Here is a 20,578-nt window from a genome sequence, read left to right as displayed (position 1 = left end):
CTTCATCTTGCTTCTTGTGTTTGATTTTATAATCCATGTGCCAGTTAAAACTATAATCCAAATTGTGAATCTTCCGACCAGGACAAATTGCACAAATTCAACCCCCAAATTTTCAAATTTCACTTCCAATTCCAATTCTGAATCTTCGGGTTCTTGTTACCCTAATCCAGGGACGTGCAGTCAATAGAGGCGGGGAAGGCGGGGCCTCACCAGTCTCCTGAGGAAAAGGAAAGAATTTTAAAGAATTTTTTAAAAATAATTAAAGCCAAGGTAGTTGCTACCAGACTCCAAGTCACAGTGACTTGGAGTCTGCTTAGTGTTAACTATAGGAGGAGGCAAGAGAACTATGGGCCTCCTTTGCATAAGGAATTTCTCACCTTTTAAAATTTAAGCAAGGGTTAAAAAGCAAAAAGTTTTGTATGCAAAGGAGGCACTGATTCTCCTGCCTCCTGATCTGGGAGCAGCGAATCATGCCTTGTTGCAGTTGAGCACGCTTACATTGGGCGGGTTATTTCGGAGGGCGCACTTCAGAGGAGAGAGGAGTGGGGGAGAAGGAGGAGGCTCGCTCTTGTCAGAAGAGACCACACAAGAGCCTTGCCGTCTCTTGCATCCCAAAGGTGGGTGGGTGTGGGAGATTTGGTGGCCCCAATTCTTCTCGGGGGGGGGTGTCTCCCGGGGCTGCTGGCTAGATAGACTCCCAAAGAGCGACCCCTTCCCTCCTAGTCCCCCTCCCATCTCCACTGTACCTGGAGAAAAACATGCCAAGAATGGCATCGGGGGCTGCTCTCAAACAGCAGCTGGGCAGCCGTTTGCCCTGTGGGTGGCTGGAAATGTCCGCGCATTTCAACCAGCCATAAAATACTTAGCCGGGGGTTTCCTTGCAAGAGCCAGGCGGGAGAAGCCCTCGCTTCTTTCTTGTGGAGACGGGCACTTTGCATCGCGAGAGCCACCAAGCGCCAGGCTGTAAAGTGCCACGGGAGCCACCAAGCGCCTTTGCTGCAGACCCTGTGGTCTGGCTGGAACCGTCCGCACATTTCATCCAGCCATAAAACACTTAGCCGGGGTTTCCTTGCAGGATCCAGGCGGGTGAAGCCCTTGCTTCTTTCTTCTTTCTCCTCCAACAGTCCCAAATTTCACAAATTCACCCCCCAAATTTTCAAATTCCAATTCCAATTCTGAATCTTCGGGTTCTTGTTATCCTAATCCAGGGACGTGCAGTCACTAGAGGCATGGAAGGCGGGGCCTCACCAGTCTCCTGAGGAAAAGGAAAGAATTTTAAAGAATTTTTTTAAAATAATTAAAGCCAAGGTAGTTGCTACCAGACTCCAAGTCACAGTGACTTGGAGTCCGCTTAGTGTTAACTATAGGAGGAGGCGAGAGAACTATGGGCCTCCTTTGCATAAGGAATTTTTCACCTTTTAAAATTTAAGCAAGGGTTAAAAAGCAAAAAAATTTGTATGCAAAGGAGGCACTGATTCTCCCGCCTCCTGATTTGGGAGCAGCGAATCATGCCTTGTTGCAGTTGAGCACGCTTACATTGGGCGGGTTATTTCGGAGGGCGCACTTCAGAGGAGAGAGGAGTGGGGGAGAAGGAGGAGGCTCGCTCTTGTCAGAAGAGACCACACAAGAGCCTTGTCGTCTCTTGCATCCCAAAGGTGGGTGGGTGTGGGAGATTTGGTGGCCCCAATTCTTCTCTGGGGGGGGGTGTCTCCCGGGGCTGCTGGCGAGATAGACTCCCAAAGAGCGACCCCTTCCCTCCTAGTCCCCCTCCCATCTCCACTGTACCTGGAGAAAAACATGCCAAGAATGGCACCGGGGGCTGCTCTCGGGCGGCAGCTGGGCAGCCGTTTGCCCTGTGGGTGGCAGGAAATGTCCGCGCATTTCAGCCAGCCATAAAATACTTAGCCGGGGGTTTCCTTGCAAGAGCCAGGCGGGAGAAGCACTCGCTTCTTTCTTGTGGAGACTGGCACTTTGCATCGCGAGAGCCACTAAGCGCCAGTCTGCAAAGTGCCACGGGAGCCACCAAGCGCCTTTGCTGCAGACCCTGTGGTCTGGCTGGAACCGTCCCACATATCATCCAGCCATAAAACACTTAGCCGGGGTTTCTTTGCAGGATCCAGGCAGTTGAAGCCCTTGCTTCTTTCTTCTTTCTCCTCCAACAGGCCCAAATTTCACAAATTCAACCCCCAAATTTTCAAATTCCAGTTCCAATTCTGAATCTTCGGGTTCTTGTTACCCTAATCCAAATAGGCGTTGAGGTACCTAAAAAGGAATCCCCCTCCCAAAAAACCCAACATATCATGATGATGATGAATATGCTGCTGTTTTCTTCATCTTGCTTCTTGTGTTTGATTTTATAATCCATGTGCCAGTTAAAACTATAATCCAAATTGTGAATCTTCCGACCAGGACAAATTGCACAAATTCAACCCCCAAATTTTCAAATTTCACTTCCAATTCCAATTCTGAATCTTCGGGTTCTTGTTACCCTAATCCAGGGACGTGCAGTCACTAGAAGCAGGGGAGACGGGGCCTCACCAGTCTCCTGAGGAAAAGGAAAGAATTTTAAAGAATTTTTTAAAAATAATTAAAGCCAAGGTAGTTGCTACCAGACTCCAAGTCACAGTGACTTGGAGTCTTCTTAGTGTTAACTATAGGAGGAGGCGAGAGAACTATGGGCTTCCTTTGCATAAGGAATTTTTCACCTTTTAAAATTTAACCAAGTGTTAAAGAGCAAAAAAATTTGCATGCAAAGGAGGCACTGATTCTCCCGCCTCCTGATCTGGGAGCAGCGAATCATGCCTTGTTGCAGTTGAGCACGCTTACATTGGGCGCGTTATTTCGGAGGGCGCACTTCAGAGGAGATAGGATTGTGGGAGAAGGAGGAGGCTCGCTTTTGTCAGAAGAGACCACACAAGAGCCTTGCCGTCTCTTGCATCCCAAAGGTGGGTGGGTGTGGGAGATTTGGTGGCCCCAATTCTTCTCTGGGGGGGTGGTGTCTCCCGGGGCTGCTGGCGAGATAGACTCCCAAAGAGCGACCCCTTCCCTCCTAGTCCCCCTCCCATCTCCACTGTACCTGGAGAAAAACATGCCAAGAATGGCACCGGGGGCTGCTCTCAGGCGGCAGCTGGGCAGCCGTTTGCCCTGTGGGTGGCAGGAAATGTCCGCGCATTTCAGCCAGCCATAAAATACTTAGCCGGGGGTTTCCTTGCAAGAGCCAGGCGGGAGAAGCACTCGCTTCTTTCTTGTGGAGACTGGCACTTTGCATCGCGAGAGCCACTAAGCGCCAGTCTCCAAAGTGCCACGGGAGCCACCAAGCGCCTTTGCTGCAGACCCTGTGGTCTGGCTGGAACCGTCCCACATATCATCCAGCCATAAAACACTTAGCCGGGGTTTCCTTGCAGGATCCAGGCGGTTGAAGCCCTTGCTTCTTTCTTCTTTCTCCTCCAACAGGCCCAAATTTCACAAATTCAACCCCCAAATTTTCAAATTCCAGTTCCAATTCTGAATCTTCGGGTTCTTGTTACCCTAATCCAAATAGGCGTTGAGGTACCTAAAAAGGAATCCCCCTCCCAAAAAACCCAACATATCATGATGATGATGAATATGCTGCTGTTTTCTTCATCTTTCTCCTTGTGTTTGATTTTATAATCCATGTGCCAGTTAAAACTATAATCCAAATTGTGAATCTTCTGACCAGGACAAATTGCACAAATTCAACCCCCAAATTTTCAAATTTCACTTCCAATTCCAATTCTGAATCTTCGGGTTCTTGTTACCCTAATCCAGGGACGTGCAGTCACTAGAAGCAGGGGAGACGGGGCCTCACCAGTCTCCTGAGGAAAAGGAAAGAATTTTAAAGAATTTTTTAAAAATAATTAAAGCCAAGGTAGTTGCTACCAGACTCCAAGTCACAGTGACTTGGAGTCTTCTTAGTGTTAACTATAGGAGGAGGCAAGAGAACTATGGGCCTCCTTTGCATAAGGAATTTCTCACCTTTTAAAATTTAACCAAGGGTTAAAAAGCAAAAAAATTTGCATGCAAAGGAGGCACTGATTCTCCCGCCTCCTGATCTGGGAGCCGCGAATCATGCCTTGTTGCAGTTGAGCACGCTTACATTGGGCGCGTTATTTCGGAGGGCGCACTTCAGAGGAGATAGGAGTGTGGGAGAAGGAGGAGGCTCGCTTTTGTGAGAAGAGACCACACAAGAGCCTTGCCGTCTCTTGCATCCCAAAGGTGGGTGGGTGTGGGAGATTTGGTGGCCCCAATTCTTCTCTGGGGGGAGGGTGTCTCCCGGGGCTTCTGGCTAGATAGACTCCCAAAGAGTGACCCCTTCCCTCCTAGTCCCCCTCCCATCTCCACTGTACCTGGAGAAAAACATGCCAAGAATGGCATCGGGGGCTGTTCTCGAGCGGCAGCTGGGCAACCGTTTGCCCTGTGGGTGGCTGGAAATGTCCGCGCATTTCAGCCATCCATAAAATACTTAGCCGGGGGTTTCCTTGCAAGAGCCAGGCGGGAGAAGCCCTCGCTTCTTTCTTGTGGAGACGGGCACTTTGCATCGCGAGAGCCACCAAGCGCCAGGCTGCAATGTGCCATGGGAGCCACCAAGCGCCTTTGCTGCAGACCCTGTGGTCTGGCTGGAAATGTCCGCACACTTCAGCCAGCCATAAAACACTTAGCCGGGGGTTTCCTTGCAGGATCCAGGCGGGTGAAGCCCTTGCTTCTTTCTTCTTTCTCCTCCAACAGTTCCAAATTTCACAAATTCAACCCCCAAATTTTCAAATTCCAATTCCAATTCTGAATCTTCGGGTTCTTGTTACCCTAATCCAAATAGGGGTTGAAGTACCCAAAAAGGAATCCCCCTCTCAAAAAACCCAACATATCATGATGATGATGAATATGCTGCTGTTTTCTTTATCTTGCTTCTTTTGTTTGATTTTAAAATCCAAATGCCAGTTAAAACTATAATCCAAATTGTAAATCTTCCCACCAGGACAAATTGTACAAATTCAACCCCCAAATTTTCAAATTTCACTTCCAATTCCAATTCTGAATCTTTGGGTTCCTGTTACCCTACTCCAAATTTTGAATCCTCCAACCAGCCCAAATTGCACAAATTCAACCCCCAAATATTAAAATTCCAATTCCAATTCTGAATCTTTGGGGTAGTGCGAGTGCTTTGGGGCAATCCAAATAGGTGCTGAAGTTCCCAAAAAGGACCCCCCCCAAAAAAAACCAAGACAGCATGCTGATGATGAATATGCTGTTATTTTCTTCATCTTGCTTTTTGTGTTTGAGTATATAATCCAAATGCCAATTAAAACTATAATCCAAATTGTGAATCTTCCACCCAGCCCAAATCGAACAAATCTAACCCCCAAATTTTCAAATTTCACTTCCAATTAAAATTCCAAATCTTCGGGTTCTTGTTACCCTAATCCACTGGTGGGTTCCAAAATTGGAACCTACTCTGTGGATGTGGCCTCCTTTGTGAGAGTGGCTTGCTGGCCATGTGACTGGGTGGGAGTGGCTTGCCAGCCATGTCACCCAGTGGGCGTGGCGTGCCGCCATGTGACCAGCTGGAAGTGGCTTGCCGGCCCTGTGACCAGTTGGGAGTGGCTTACAAGGCATGTGACTGGGTGAGAGTGGCTTGCCGGCCATGTGACCTGGGGGTAGTGGCCAAGACGATGACACTGAATTCTTTGCCCCAATGGTTAAAATAAGTACAAAAACAATAAAAGAGATACTTTCAGAAGATGACTGTTCTTGCCAGCCTTCAATATCAGGGACTCCAATGAATGGGCTTCAGAATTCTTTCATTGCATATATTGCATTGAGATGAAACCAGCAGACAAAATAATAGAAAAGGAAAATGACCGTCCTTTTTGCGTCTCCTGCACCACCACCTCATCATGTTGCACCACAAAGGAAAGACACAGAAAGCAAGAATTTAATTGCTTAGAGTTCACTATCTGAAGGATGAACACAGGACAGACCACACCACACCAGCAATAAAGATAGCTACTTAGAGAGGAAGGATCACTGACTTGCTAGTCTTCTGCACACAACCTTATTACTTTGCTCAAACAACCTGCACAAAGGAGAGAAAGAGAAAAAAAGACTTTCAATTGCTTGCACTTCACTTTCTCTAGGATGAACACAGCACAGACCACATCCAGCGATAAATACATTATATATCCTCTTTATATGCATTAAGCTTTGATCTCTTATTTGTTTAAACAGATTATCCTCAACTTGAATAAAACCAATTTTTTGATCTATTTTCCACCTAGCCTGTAATTGCCCATACTGGAACCATGTTTGAACTACCTTCTCCTCTTTTAATACCTCTAAAGATTTTAATTGTAATACCCCCCTTTCCGAGGTAAGAAGCTGTCTGTAAGTAATTCTGTCCTGTTTTTGTGCTGTATTCATATTTTCAATTGCGTGTCTAGGAATTGCCCACATGGGTATCTTGTCATTTAATTTATATTGGTATTTCTTCCAGACCCGCAATAAAGCATTTCTTAAAATATTACTTTTAAAGTTCTTATCCAATTTTTTGTTGAATAACAGGTAAGCATGCCAACCAAATACCAGATCGTGTCCCTCAATGTTCAATATTTTATCATTGGTTAAATGAATCCAATCACTAATTACAGATAATGCCACTGCATCATAATATAGTTTTAAATTAGGTAGTTTCAATCCTCCTCTCTCACGTACATCTTGCATTATTTTCATCTTTACCCTCGGCTTCTTTCCTGCCCACACAAATTTGTTGATACCCTTCTGCCATTCTACATCCAGCGATAAAGACAGCTGCTTACAGAGGAAAGATCTCACTGACTTTACAGTCTTCTGCACACCACCATATCATTTTGCCCAAACAACCAGCACAAAGGACAGACACAGAAAGAAAGACTTTAATTGCTTGAACTTCACTATCTGAAGGATGAACACAGCACAAACCACACCATACCCAGTAATAAAGAGGAAGGATCATTGGCTTGCCGGTCTTCTGCAAACCATCTTATTACTTTACTTTGCTTAAACAACCTGCACAAAGGAGAGACACAGAAAGAAAGACTTTAATTGCTTACACTTCACTATCTCAAGGATGAACACAGCACAGACCACACCACACCCAGCAATAGAGACAGCAACTTACAGACGAAGGATCTCACTGGCTTGACAGTCTTCGGGAAACCACCTTATAACTTTGCTCACACACCCTGCATAAAGGACAGACATAGAAAGCAAGACTTTAATTGCTTGCACTTCACTATCTCAAAGAGAAACACAGCACAGACCAGACCCAGCAAAAAAGACAACTACTTATAGAGGAAGGATCACTGGCTTTCATGTCTTCAGCACACCACCTCATCACATTGCTCAAACAACCTTCACAAAAAGCAAGACTTTAATTGCTTGCACTTCACTATCTCAAGGATGAACACAGAACAGACCACACCATCCTTACAGAGGAAGGATCACTGGCTTGCCAGTCTTGTGCACACAACCTTATTACTCTACCTTGCTCAAATCATCTGCACAAAGGAGAGACACCAAAAGCAAGACTTTAATTGCTTGCACTTCACTATCACTAGGATGAACACAGCAGAGACCGCACTACACCCAGCAATAAAGACAGCTACTTACAGGGGAAGGATCTCACTGGCTTGCCAGTCTTCTGCACACCACCTAATCACTTTGCTCAAACAACCTGCACAAAGGACAGACACCGAAAGCAAGACTTTAATTGCTTGCACTTCACTATCTCAAAGATGAACACAGCACAGATCACATCCAGCATTAAAGACAGCTACTTACAGAGTAAGGATCACTGGCTTTCCGGTCTTCTGCACACAAGCTTATTACTCTACCTTGCTCAAACTATCTGCACAAAGGAGAGACACCGAAAGCAAGACATTAATTGCTTGCACTTCCCTATTTGAAGGCTGAAAACAATACACACCACACCACACCCAGCAATAATAACAGCTACTAGCAATAGCAATAGCAGTTAGACTTATATACTGCTTCATAGGGCTTTCAGCCCTGTCTAAGCGATTTACAGAGTCAGCATATTGCCCCCACAGTCTGGGTCCTCACTTCACTCACCTCGGAAGGATGGAAGGCTGAGTCAACCTTGAGCCGGTGAGATTTGAACCGCTGAACTGCAGATCACAGTCAGCTGAAGTAGCCTGCAATACTGCACCCAAACCACTGTGCCACCTCGTCTCTTACAGGGGAAGGATCACTGGCTTGCCAGTCTTCTGCACACCACCTCATTACTTTACTCAAACATCCTGCAGAAAGGACAGACACAGAAAGTAAGACTTTAATTGCTTGCACTTCACTATCTCAAGGATGAACACAGCACAAACCATACCCAGCAATAAAGACAACAACTTACAGTGGAAGGATCACTGGCTTTCCAGTCTTTTGTACAGAACCTTCACTTTGCTCAAACAACCTGCATAAAGGACAGAAGCAGAAAGCAAGACTTTAATTGCTTGCACTTCACTATCTCAAGGATGAACACAGCACAGACCTCACCCAGCAATAAAAACAGCTACTTACAGTTGAAGGATCACTGTCTTGCCCATCTTCTGCACACCACCTTATTACTTTACTTTGCTCAAACAACCTGCATAAAGGAGCAACACAGAAAGCAAGACTTTAATTGCTTGCACTTCACTATCATAAGGATGAACGCAGCACAGACCACACCATGCCCAGCAATAAAGACAGCTACATACCGGCGAAGGATCACACTGGCTTGACGGTCTTCTGCAGACCACCTTATTGCTTTAGTTTGCTTAAAAAACCTGCACTCGGACAGAAACAGAAAGCAATACTTTAATTGCTTGCAGTTCACTATCCCAAGGATGAACACAGAACAGACCACACCACACTCAGGAATAAAGACAGCTACTTACAGAGGAAGGATCACTGGCTTGCCAGTCTTGTGCACACAACCTTGTTACGCTACCTTGTTCAAACAATCTGCAAAAAGGAGAGAAACCAAAAGCCAGACTTTAATTGCTATCTCAAGGATGAACACAGCACTGACCATACCACACCTAGCAATAAAGACAGCTACTTAAAGAGGAAGGATCACTGGCTTGCCGGTCTTCTGCAAACCACCTTATTACTTCACTTTGCTTAATAACCTGCACAAAAGAGAGATACAGAAAGAAAGACTTTAATTGCTTGCACTTCACTATCTCATGGATGAACACAGCACAGACTGCACTACACCCAGCAATAAAGACAGCTACATACAGGGGAAGGATCTCACAGGCTTGCCGGTCTTCTGCATACCACCTACTCACATTGCTCAGACAACCAGAACAAAGGACAGACACCGAAAGCAAGACTTTAATTGCTTGCACTTCACTATCTCAAAGATGAACACAGCACAAACAATACCCAGCAATAAAGACAACTACTTTTCAGAGGAAGGATCTCTGGCTTTCCAGTCTTCTACACAGAACCATATCACTTTGCTCAAATAACCTGCACAATGGAGTAACACCGAAAGCAAGACTTCAATTGCTTGCACTTCACTATCTCAAGGATGAACACAGCACAGAACACACAGCAATAAAGACAGCTACTTACAGAGGAAGGATCTCACTGGCTTGACAGTCTTCTGCAAGTCACCTTATCACTTTGCTCAAACAACCTGCAAAAAGGAGAGAAACAGGAAGAAAGACTTTAATTGCTTGCACTTCACTATTTGAAGGATGAACACAGCACAGACCACACCACACCCAGCAATAGAGACAGCTACTTACAGACGAAGGATCACACTGGCTTGACAGTCTTCTGCAAACCACCTTATCACTTTGCTAAAACAACCTGCACAAAGGACAGACACAGAAACAAGTCTTTAATTGCTTGGACTTCACTATCTGAAGGATGAACACAGAACAGACCACACCCAGCAATAAAAAAGCTACTTACAGACGAAGGATCACTGGCTTGCCAGCTTTCAGCAAACCACATTATTACTTTGCTTAAACAACCTGCACAAAGGAGAGACACAGAAAGAAAGAATTTAATTGCTTGCACTTCACTATCTGAAGGATGAACACAGCACAAACCATACCCAGCAATAAATAAAACTACTTACAGAGGAAGGATCACTGGCTTTCCGGTCTTCTGCACACAACCTTATTACTCTACCTTTCTTAAACAATCTGCACAGAGGAGAGATACCGAAAGCCAGACTTTAATTGCTTGCACTTCACTATCTTAAGGATGAACACAGAACACACCACACCACATTCAGCAATAAAGACATCTACTTACAGAGGAAGGATCGCTGGCTTGCCAGTCTTCTGCACAACACCATATTACTTTAGTCTGCTCAAAAATCCTGCACAAAAGACAGAAACAAAAAGCAAGACTTTAATTGCTTGCACTTCACTATCTCAAGGATGAACACAGCACAAACACACCCAGCAATAAGGACAGCTATTTACAGAGGAAGGATCTCACTGGCTTTCTGGTCTTCTGCACACAACCTTATTACTCTACCTTACTCAAACAATCTGCACAAAGGAGAGACATCCAAAGGAAGACTGTAATTGCTTGTACTTCGATATTTGATGGATGAACACAGAACAGACCACACCCAGCAATAAAGACAGCTACTTACAGATGAAGGATCACTGGATTGCCGCTCTTCTGCAAACCACCTCACTACTTTACTTTGCCTAAACAACCTGCAGAAAGGACAAACACAGAAAGCAAGACTTTAATTGCTTGCACTTCACTATCTCAAGTATGAACACAGCACAGAACACACAGCAATAAAGACAGCTACTTACAGAGGAAGGATCTCACTGGCTTAACGGTCTTCTGCACACCACCTTATCACTTTGCCCAAACAACCTGCACAAAGGACAGAAATAGAAACAAGACTTTAATTGCTTGCACTTCACTATCTCAAGAATGAACACAGCACAAACCATATCCAGCAATAAAGACAACTACTTACAGAGGAAGGATCACTAGCTTTTCGGTCTTCTACACAGAACCTTATCACTTTGCACAAACAACCTGCACAAAGGAAAAAAACCAGAAAGCAAGACTTTCTGCTTGCACTTCACTATCTCAAGGATGAACACAGAACAGATGACACCCAGCAATAAAAACAGCTACTTACAGAGGAAAGATCACTGGCTTTCCGGTCTTCTACACAGAACCTTATCACTTTGCACAAACAACCTGCAGAAAGACAGACACAGAAAGTAAGTCTATAATTGCTTGCACTTCACTATCTCAAAGATGAACACAGAACAGACGACACCCAGCAATAAAAACCACTACTTACAGAGGAAGGATCACTGGCTGAACAGTCTTCTGCACACCACCTTATCACTTTGCCCAAACAACCTGCACAAAGGACAGAAATAGAAAGCAAGACTTTAATTGCTTGCACTTCACTATCTCAAGAATGAACACAGCACAAACCATACCCAGCAATAAAGACAACTACTTACAGAGGAAGGATCACTAGCTTTCCGGTTTTCTGCACAGAACCTTATCACTTTGTACAAACAATCTGCATAAAGACAGACACCGAAAGCAAGACTTTAATTGCTTGCACTTCACGATCTCAAGGATGAACATAGAAGAGACCACACCACACTCAGCAGGATGAAAACAGCACAACCCACACCCAGAAATCAAGACAGCTACTTACAGACGAAGGATCTCACTGGCTTGACAGTCTTCTGCAAACTACCATATCACTTTGCCAAAACAACCTGCACAAAGGACAGATACAGAAAGTAAGTCTATAATTGCTTGCACTTCACTATCTCAAGGATGAACACAGAACAGACGACACCCAGCAATAAAAACAGCTACTTACAGAGGAAGGATCACTGGCTTTCCGGTCTTCTGCAAACCACCTCATTAATTTACTTTGCTTAAACAACCTGCACAAAGGAGAGACACAGAAAGCAAGACTTTAATTGCTTGCACTTCACTATCTCAAGGATGAACACAACACAAACCATACCCAGCAATAAAGACAACTACTTACAGAGGAAGGATCACTGGCTTTCTGGACTTCTGCAGAGAACCTTATCACTTTGCTCAAACAACCTGCACAGAGGAGAGACACCGAAAGCAAAACTTTAATTGCTTGCACTTCACTATCTCAAGGATGAACATAGAAGAGACCACACCACACTCAGCAATAAAGACAGCTACTTACAGAGGAAGGATAACTGGTTTGCCGGTCTTCTGAACACAACCTTATTACTCTACCTTGCTCCACAAAGGAGAGACACTGAAAGCCAGACTTAAATGCTTGCACTTCACTATCTTAAGGATGAACACAGAACAGACCACACCACACTCAGCAATAAAGACAGCTACTTACAGAGGAAGGATCACTGGCTTGCCAGTCTTCTGCACAACACCATGTTACTTTAGTTTGCTCAAAAATCCTGCACAAAAGACAGACAAGAAAGCAAGACTTCCTGGGCGGGACTTTGCTGATGGTAGAAGCTTAACAAACCTGCTCCCGAGTTCCTGATCACCTTATCTGTCTAGACATCTGACAGGTACCTTATCCTTCAGGCAAGAAGGGAAGGCGAGAGATCCAGCTGGCAAAGTGCCTTTTTGATCTTTGTAGCTTTTATGTCTGCGAAGAGAGGGGGGGCCAGCTGAGGCTGAATCATCTCTGTGCCGGAATCTACAGCTGTTTTTTACAGCCCAAAGTAAGATCCTCCCACTTAGAACAACATTTGAACTATTTGATTTTAATACAAGCAGAGTCCGTATCTGAGAACTTCATTTACTTATTTAAATCCTAGCTTCATTTTTTACAAGATCTTCCTTCGTTAATTTGGCTATCTAAAAAAGCCTTTAAAATGGCGACTGTGAATTCTCCGTAACAACGCTCACCTTCTTAATCTTCTTGCAAAGAACAGCTATAAAACTTCAAAGGAAGGGAGTGATTCATCATTCTGCCTTATAGCCGGCCAGCAGATTTTTATTAATTAGTTTCACTTCTACAAGATTCTACAAGACCTTTTTTTAATCAACTTTGCTAATATATATTTCTAATATAGAGAAATCTAAAATGGCGTTGAATATGCTGAGCTGTTTCGTTACAATGCTTTTTTTCTGAAACCTTCTGAAAAGTCCTACAGAGTTAATAAAGGGGTGATTTAATACCTCTTTTCGTAGCTGCATAGCGGGCCAGTAGAGTTTGATTAATTGCTTGAAGATAAGACTTGGAATGGCCTCAAAACTAAATCCTGGTCTGAAACCCCCTCCTAGAAGTACATCCCCAATACCTGGCACAAAATCGCAGCCTCCACCCTCTATGCCTCCTACTGGAGATTTGCTAAAAAAGAACTTTTTTGGGAAACTTTTAAAGATTTTAAAGAGAAGATAAAAGAGGAGATAAAAGAACTTAAGGCGGACTTGGATGATAAAATTGATACTAGGATTGCTAACATGAAAGATGATATGTTGGGACTTGTAACTGTACTGACAGAACATGTTTCTGGAATTGAAGATAGTCTAGAGGATCTTAACGAAGCTAATACCAATTTGACATCCAAAACTGAGGTGGTGCAACAAAAAGTTGAAAACGCTGAAAAACAAATTATTATGATACAGTACAGGCAGATGGAGCTGGCATTAAGAGTAAGGGGGTTGCGTGAGGATAAACAGGAGAACTTGAAGCAGATTCTTTCAGAAACTTTTGATTGTCTGGTGGGAAGACCGGGGTCTAACTTTGACTGACAGATCGATAAAGCTTATCGCGCTAATTCTTGGGTGGCAAAACAGAAACAACCCCCCCGAGACGTAGTTATATATTTCACTACAAGAGAGCTCAGAAACATGATACAAGAGTCCTATAACACTAGGCTCCAAATTGGGGGCCAGGATTTGACTGTTTTGAAAGAAATACCACCTCAAATGTTAAGGGTCAGGAGAGACTATGCTTTTTTAGTGGAAGAACTCAGAAACCGTCAGATACAGTACAGATGGGATGCACCATTTGGTATTATATTTACATTTGACAGGCAAAGATATCATCTCAACTCCATATGGAAAGCTCGAGATTTTTATCACAATATTTTGAAGGCGGGACACCCTGCACCATCTGGATCCGGAGAAAGACCACAAGAAGGACAAGACAGACAGCAAACCACATAGCTACCAGACAAGGTGTACCATTTCCCCTCCCTAGAAGGGCAAGGTGTTATGGAACAAAGACCTAGCCATATGACTACCAGACGAATGGAAAAACAAGCTAAAAGGCAACAACCTCAACAATCACCGGCCATCGATCAAGGAGTTACAGCAACAAGCTCAGAAGCCGTGGGAGGAGCTAGGCCAAAGGTTAAACAGGCCATGCAGGAGGCTCTAAAAAAACTTCAGGTAACCAAAGATGACAACTAAGATTCTAACATGGAATGTCAATGGTTTGAATTTTCCACAGAAGAGAAAGAAAATATTTCACTATCTTAAACAGTTTAAGAATGATATAATTTGTTTGCAAGAAACTCATATCAAATCAACTGATCAAAAATATTTGATTAACCCAAAACTTGGTCAACATTTTGTAGCTTCTGCTATGGAAAAGAAAAATAGTATAGTTGTATACTTAAGAAAAGACATCAAAGCTGAATTAATTGAAGCAGATCCCTTTGGAAGATATATCACGTTAGATCTAATCTTAGAAGGGGAAAAGACATTACTTTTGGGAATTTATGCTCCCAATCAACAGCAAGATGGATTCTATAGAAATCTTCATGCTAAATTAGTACAGTGGGACTATAGGTCTTGTATACTATTGGGTGATTGGAATGGTGTGATAGACACTAAAAGAGATAAGAAGGCTTCTCGCCCAAATACTAAGATGCGAGCAAAGCTACCCAAACCTTTTTTTGACATGATGGACGACTTTGAATTGAGAGATATTTGGCGAGAAAGAAATGCAGAGGAATATGATTTCACCTTCTTTTCTGATAGACATCAATCCCTTTCAAGGATTGATTTTATACTAATCACTAATGGTTTGCTTTCTAGGGTGAAAAAGACAAAGATTGCGGCTAGGGTCCTTTCGGATCATAACCCAGTTTGGATGGAATTGGGAAGGGGCGTGCAGGCGAGAAGGTCTTGGAGATTGAATGAAAACTTATTTAGATATGAAAAGTATATTAATGATTGTAAAAAACTGTTATCCGAATACTTTGTTTTGAATATGAATAAGGGTACACCTAAGGAATTCGTATGGGATGCAAGTAAAGCGTATATGAGAGGAGTGCTGATGAATATAAATAAAACACATAGATATAAACAAGGGTTAAAATGAACAGAATTGGAAGAGGAAATTAAGAGGAAAGAGTTGGAGTTAACAGTGAATCCAGGCGATACAAAGGTTAAGGAAGCAATCACCATATTAAAATCTCAATTTGACATGTTGATCTCTGACCAGGTAGCCACTAGTTTACTATATGCAAAACACAATACTTTTTGTAATGCAAACAAACCTGGCAGATGGTTAGCTTATCAGATTAGGAAAAAAAGGAAAACTCGAAATATATCTAAACTGACTTACAGAGCGAAGGAGGTGTCTCAACAGTTTAGTTTAGTTTAGTTTATACTTTATTTGTATGCCGCCCTTTTCCCTGGGGGGGACTCAGGGCAGCTCACAATTGGAGGGAGGGGAAAGACAGACAAGTTACAAACATAGAAATCATACATCGTTAAAAACACAACAGTCATACCATTCGAGTGGGGTTACAAGTCTTTAGCCCCAGGCCTGTTGGAACAGCCAGCTTTTAAGGGCTATGCGGAAGGCCTGGAGTGTGGTGAGGGTACGAATCTCCATGGGGAGTTCGTTCCAGAGGGTCGGAGCAGCCACCGAGAAGGCTCTCCTCCGGGTAGTTGCCAGTCGACATTGGCCGGCTGATGGAATTCGGAGGAGGCATTTCGGGAATTTTTTACAGAATTATAGAGACCTTAGTTAGAGAAGAGCACAGGCAAAAATTGAACCAACCAATAACCTCGGGGGAAATTTTGCAGGTAATTAAGCAATTAAAGTTAGGGAAAGCACCAAGTACAGATGGTTTGACAGTGGTTTACTATAAAAATTTACAGTTAGAAATGGTAGAACCTCTTAGAGAATTATTTAATAAGATTCAAACGGAATGTAAGATGCCTCCATCTTGGAATACAGCGTTTATATCTTTGATACCCAAAGAAGATCAAGATACTACCCAACCAAAAAATTATAGACCTATCTCATTACTTAATGTAGATTATAAATTTTTTACTAAAATACTAGCAAATAGGTTAATGCTAGTTATTCAACAACTGATACACACCGACCAAACAGGTTTTATACAGGGGAGACAGATGAAAAGTAATGTTAGATTAATTATTAATGCATTAGAATATTTGGGAAAGAACAACTAAATTCCTGCTGCGTTCATATTTTTGGATACTGAGAAGGCCTTTGATCGAGTTAAATGGCAATTTCTGCTGAAGATATTGGAAAAAATGCAGATAGGAGATAGCTTTTTACAGTCAATTAAAGCAATATACCAACAGCAAACAGCACAAATCATAGAGTTTAACAGACTCTTTTCAAATTGGAAAAGGTACAAGACAGGGCTGTCCTTTGTCCCCACTACTGTTTATTATAACTTTGGAAGTATTGTTGAATAAAATACGGGGCTTGGAGGGTCTAAAAGGGATCAAGATTAGGCAGCAAGAATACAGAGTGCGCGCTTTTGCGGATGATCTGGTCATAATATTGGAACAACCGAAGGAATCCAGTATGGTTTTAATGAATACGATTAATCAATATGGTCAAGTGTCTGGTTTTAAAATAAATTTAGGGGAAAAAAATATTAGCTATAAATATGAATACTAAAAAAAAGGAAGAACTAGGAGGGATGCTAGGATGTGAGGTAGTCAAAAAAATCAAATATCTTGGAGTTAATATTTTAACTTCAAATGGGAAACTATATAAACATAATTATGAACCACTTTGGCATAGTATACAGATAGAGATGAAAAAATGGGAGAAATTGCACTTATCTTTGCTGGGTAGGATAGTGGCAGTGAAAATGAACATCTTACCAAAATTTTTATTTCTCTTCCAAATGTTACCTATACTTAAAAAAGATGCGAATCTTTTAGAATGGCAGAAGGGTATCAACAAATTTGTATGGGCAGGAAAGAAGCCGAGGGTAAAGATGAAAATAATGCAAGATGTACGCGAGAGAAGAGGCTTGAAATTACCTAACCTAAAACTATATTATGATGCAGTGGTGCTATCTGTAATTAGTGATTGGACTCATTTAACTAATGATAGAATACTGAATATTGAGGGACACGATCTGGTATATGGTTGGCATGCTTACCTGTTATTCAACAAAAAATTGGACAAGAATTTTAAAAGTCATATTTTAAGAAATGCTTTACTGCGGGTCTGGAAAAAAATACCAATATAAATTAAATGACAAGATACTCATGTGGGCAATTCCTAGACACACAATTGAAAATATGAATATAGCACAAAAACAGGATAGAATTACCTACAGACAGCTTCTCATTTTGGAAAGGGGGGTACTACAACTAAAATCTTTAGAGGTATTAAAAGAGGAGAAGGTAGTTCAAACATGGTTCCAGTATGGGCAATTACAGGCCAGGTGGAAAATAGATAAAAAAATTGGTTTTATCCAAGTTGAGGATAATCTGTTTAAACAAATAAGAGATCAAAGCTTAATGCAAAACATATAAAGAGGATATATAATGTATTAATACAGTTAGATTCAGAAACAGAATTAGTTAAAGACTGTATGATAAAGTGGGCTCAAAATATTGAAGAACCAATAATGTTGGATACATGGGAAAGAATCTGGGTAAGAAATGTGAAATTTACACAAGCTCAAAACCTGAGAGAAAATTTTTATAAGATGTTCTATAGATGGCATTTAGATCCTAAAAAGCTGGCTTCTATGTATCCGAATTTACAGCCCAAATGTTGGAGATCTGGTTCTCTCGATGCTACATATTTTCATATATGGTGGACCTGCTAAAAGGTTAAGGCATTTTGAATAAAAATATGGTGGATTATGCAAAATATTTTTAAAAGAAGGATAAAGTTTACTCCTCAGTTATTTTTACTAGGTATAAGTACTGACTTTACAGTGGTAGAGACTAACTTGATTTTGCACCTAATAACGGCAGCAAGACTGTTGGTGGCGCAATACTGGAAGAAGGAAGACTTGCCTACAACTCAAGAATGGACCTTGAAAGTTACAAATTTAGCCGAGATGGCTAAAATATCGGCATATCTTAAAGATCATTCAAATGAGAGATATAAATGAGACTGGAAAAAATGGATTGACTATATACAAAACAAATATGGGACTAAGAAATTCCAGATAACCTATGCTTAAGTTCAGGAATGATTTAAACTGTTCAAAGTTAGCGTAGCAAGAAGCTAAGATCAATGTAGAGATGTTATTAACCTTTTTTTAATTTCTTTTTTCTCAACATATTTTATACTGTGTTTGTTAAAAATCTATACCATGTATGGGCTCTGGGAAGTCTGGGGGGGAGGGAGGTGGGGTGTTGGGGAGGAGGGTGGGGGGAGGGAGGGATATATATTAGGTTAGATACGATGTGTTAGATTTCAATGTAATGGGATTTCACATGTATACTGTTTTTCTTTAATTTCTCTGTAAAAATAGGATAAGTTAAGTACATTGACATATAGTGGAAATACACCAAGGGGAGGAGGAGTGGGATAGAAGAAGGATGGGTAGAGAGGGCGGGAGAGAGGATGGGAGGGAAGGTGAGAAGGAAGGGAGGGAGTGGATCGGGAGAGAGGAGTGGTAGAGGGAGAGGGGAAGTAGGGTAGAGGGGGATGATGGAGGGAAGATAGAAAGTTGGAGGGGGTGGAAGAAAGAGGTGTACAGATAGTGGAAGAGGTATATTGGGTTTCTATTTTTTTGGGTATTGTTGACAAGAGGAATTGCTGCGATTATTGTTTAATGTTGTATGGCTCCGGCTATGCACAGTATATATGTGAGTGTATGAAAATGAAAAAATGAAAATAAAAACCTTTTACAAAAGAAAGCAAGACTTTAATTGCTTGCACTTCACTATCTCAAGGATGAACACAGCACAAACACACCCAGCAATAAGGACAGCTATTTACAGAGGAAGGATCTCACTAGACATTCTTCTGCAAACCACCTTATAGCTTTGCTCAAACAACCAGCACAAAGGACAAAAACAGAAAGTAAGACTTTAATTGCTTGCACTTCAATATCTCAAGGATGAACACAACACAGAGCACACCCAGCAAAAAAGACTGCTACTTACAGAGGATGGATCACTGGCTTTCCGGTCTTCTGCACGCAACCTTATTACTCTACCTTGCTCAAACAATCTGCACAAAGGAGAGACACTGAAAGCAAGACTTTAATTGCTTGCACTTCACTATCTGAAGGATGAACACAGCACAGACAACACCACACCCAGCAATATAGACAGCTATTTACAGAGGAAGGATCTCACTGGCTTGATGGTTTTCTGCACACCACCTTATCACTTTGCTCAAACAACCTGCATAGAGGAGAGACACAGAAAGCAAGACTTTTATTGCTTGCCCTTCACTGTCTCAAGGATGAACATAGAAGAGACCACACCACACTCAGCAATAAAGACAGCTACTTACAGAGGAAGGATCACTGGTTTGCCGGTCTTCTGAACACAACCTTATTACTCTACCTTGCTCCACAAAGGAGAGACACTGAAAGCCAGACTTTAATTGCTTGCACTTCACTATCTCAAGGATGAACACAGCACAGAACACAGAGCAATAAAGACAGCTACTGACAGAGGAAGGATATCACTGGCTTGACATTCTTCTGCAAACCACTTATCACTTTGCTCAAACAACCTGCACAAAGGACAGACATAGAAAGAAAGACTTTAATTGCTTGCACTTCACTATCTCAAGGATGAACACAGCACAAACCATACCCAGCAATAAAGACAGCTACTTACAGATGAAGGATCACTGGCTTGCGCTCTTCTGCAAACCACCTGATTACTTTACTTTGCTTAAACAACCTGCACAAAGGAGGGACACAGAAAGCAAGACTTTAATTGCTTGAACTTCATTATTTGAAGGATGAATACAGAATAGATGACGGTCTTCTGCACACCCAGATAACCTTATCACTTATCAATCTGCATAAAGACAGACACCGAAAGGAAGACTGTAATTGCTTGTACTTCACTATTTGAAGGATGAACACAGAACAGACCACACCCAGCAATAAAAAAAGCTACTTACAGATGAAGGATCATTGGCTTTCCGGTCTTCTGCACACAACGTTATCACTTTCCTCAAACAACCTGCACAAACGACAGACACCGAAAGCAAGGCTATAATTGCTTGCACTTCACTATCTCAAGGATGAACACAACACAGAGCACACCCAGCAAAAAAGACTGCTACTTACAGAGGAAGGATCTCACTGGCTTTTCGGTCTTCTGC

The 20,578-nt window shown here is 42.3% G+C and overlaps 2 long non-coding RNA genes across 2 annotated transcripts; both read right to left on the bottom strand.

Annotated features, from left to right (window-relative positions):
* Nucleotides 1–8,607: 8,607 nt before the first annotated feature.
* LOC148045955 (uncharacterized) lies at nt 8,608–9,540 on the bottom strand. The gene is made up of 3 exons (XR_015696260.1): nt 8,946–9,540; nt 8,766–8,834; nt 8,608–8,653 (listed from the first exon to the last, which is right to left on the bottom strand). It is a non-coding gene; the product is annotated as an uncharacterized LOC148045955 (long non-coding RNA).
* A 611-nt stretch (nt 9,541–10,151) lies between these two features.
* On the bottom strand, nt 10,152–10,908 carry LOC148045954 (uncharacterized). The gene is made up of 4 exons (XR_015696259.1): nt 10,845–10,908; nt 10,673–10,739; nt 10,324–10,390; nt 10,152–10,211 (listed from the first exon to the last, which is right to left on the bottom strand). It is a non-coding gene; the product is annotated as an uncharacterized LOC148045954 (long non-coding RNA).
* Between the last annotated feature and the right edge of the window lie 9,670 nt (nt 10,909–20,578).

The sequence above is a fragment of the Thamnophis sirtalis genome, unplaced genomic scaffold (genome assembly GCF_051295495.1).
Source record: "Thamnophis sirtalis isolate CommonGarterSnake01/CBP01778 unplaced genomic scaffold, rThaSir2_p1.2 scaffold_4, whole genome shotgun sequence".
NCBI lineage: Eukaryota > Metazoa > Chordata > Lepidosauria > Squamata > Natricidae > Thamnophis > Thamnophis sirtalis.
The sequence above is the reverse complement of the archived record's forward strand: the minus strand, read 5'-3'. Positions and strand labels throughout refer to the sequence as shown.